Source organism: Cryptomeria japonica, unplaced genomic scaffold (genome assembly GCF_030272615.1).
Source record: "Cryptomeria japonica unplaced genomic scaffold, Sugi_1.0 HiC_scaffold_108, whole genome shotgun sequence".
Classification (NCBI taxonomy): domain Eukaryota; kingdom Viridiplantae; phylum Streptophyta; class Pinopsida; order Cupressales; family Cupressaceae; genus Cryptomeria; species Cryptomeria japonica.
Window position 1 is genome coordinate 395,001 of NW_026728930.1, and position 2,197 is coordinate 397,197.

Genomic DNA, 2,197 nt, shown 5'->3' on the forward strand with positions numbered 1-2,197 from the left:
GAAGTGAGAGCCGAGGGATGTAGCAGAGATAGCAATCGGGGTGTGTGATGCAGAAGAGATAGCAATCGAGGTGTGCGGTGGGAAGGGCCCAGCAGCCAGAATGCATGAAGCGACGGATGAAGCAGTGATGACAACCGGGCTGTGAGGAGAGGAGGGATGCAGCCAAGAAAGCAATCAGGGCTCGAGGCAAGGGATGCATCAAGGATAGCAATCATGTTGTGAGGCGAGATTCCAAAGGCTAAACGTGAGAGGCTGCAGGGTCGACTCAGAGAGGTCTATGCATGTGAGAGGCTGAAAGCAAGGTCAACTCGGAGCGGTCTATGCATCGGGCGCGCTTGGGGCGACTACCAGTGCCAACCCCTTATCCCGCGACGCGTCCGACAAAGAGAACGTTCCAAGGCGGCAGAGGAGGTTACCAGCCGAAGGATGCAGTAGCAATAACAGGTATAGTTCCGCGGCGGCCGAGAAGACTCACCGCATAGGAATCGGGATGCGAGGCGAGGGATGCGGCGGGAAGGCCCCGACGGCTAAACGGAAGAGGCTGCAGGGCCGCCTCGGAATGGTCCAAGCATCGGACGCGATTGGGACGACTACCAGTGCCAACCCCTTATCCCGCGATGCGTCCGATACACAGATAGTTCCAAGGCGGCCGAGGAGCCTCACCGCATATCAATCGGGGTGCGAGGCGAGGGATGGGGCGGGAAGGCCCCAACGGCTAGACGGAAGAGGCTTCAGGGCCACCTCGGAATGCTCCAAGCATCGGACGCGCTTGGGGCGACTACCAGTGCCAACCCCTTATCCCGCGATGCGTCCGATACACAGATGGTTCCAAGGCGGCCGAGGAGCCTCACCGCATAGCAATCGGGGGTGCGAGGCGAGGGATGGGGCGGGAAGGCCCCAACGGCTAGACGGAAGAGGCTTCAGGGCCGCCTCGGAATGGTCCAAGCATCGGACGCGCTTGGGGCGACTACCAGTGACAACCCCTCATCCCGCGATGCGTCCGATACGAAGATGGTTCCAAGGCGGCCGAGGAGCCTCACCGCATAGCAATCGGGGTGCGAGGTGGGGGATGCGGCGAGATGGCCCCAACGGCTAGACGGAAGAGGCCACAGGGCCGCGTCGGAATAGTCCAAGCATCGGACGCGCTTGGGGCGACTACCAGTGACAACCCCTTATCCCGCGATGCGTCCGATACGAAGATAGTTCCAAGGCGGCCGAGGAGCCTCACCGCATAGCAATCCGGGTGCGAGGTGGGGGATGCGGCGAGATGGCCCCAACGGCTAGACGGAAGAGGCTGCAGGGCCGCCTCGGAATAGTCCAAGCATCGGACGCGCTTGGGGCGACTACCAGTGACAACCCCTTATCCCGCGATGCTTCCGATACGAAGACAGTTCCAAGGCGGCCGAGGAGCCTCACCGCATAGCAATGGGGGTGCGAGGTGAGGGATGCGGCGAGATGGCCCCAACGGCTAGACGGAAGAGGCCACAGGGCCGCCTCGGAATAGTCCAAGCATCGGACGCGCTTGGGGCGACTACCAGTGACAACCCCTTATCCCGCGATGCATCCGATACGAAGATAGTTCCCAGGCGGCCGAGGAGCCTCACCGCATAGCAATCGGGGTGCGAGGCGAGGGATGCGGCGAGATGGCCCCAAAGGGTAGACGGAAGAGGCTGCGGGGCCGCCTCGGAATAGTCCAAGCATCGAACGCGCTTGGGGCGACTACCACTGCCAACCCCTTATCCCGCGATGCGTCCGATACACAGATAGTTCCGAGGCGGCCGAGGAGCTGGGGGATGCGGCGAGATGGCCCCAACGGCTAGACGGAAGAGGCTGCAGGGCCGCCTCGGAATAGTCCAAGCATCGGACGCGCTTGGGGCGACTACCAGTGACAACCCCTTATCCCGCGATGCGTCCGATACACAGATAGTTCCGAGGCGGCCAAGGAGCCTCACCGCATAGCAATCGTGGTGCGAGGTGGGGGATGCAGCGAGATGGCCCCAACGGCTAGACGGAAGAGGCTGCAGGGCCGCCTCGGAATGGTCCAAGCATCGGACGCGCTTGGGGCGACTACCACTGCCAACCCCTTATCCCGCGATGCGTCCGATACACAGATAGTTCCAAGGCGGCCGAGGAGCCTCACCGAATAGCAATCGGGGTGCGAGGCGAGGGATGCGGCGAGAAAGCCCCAACGGCTAGA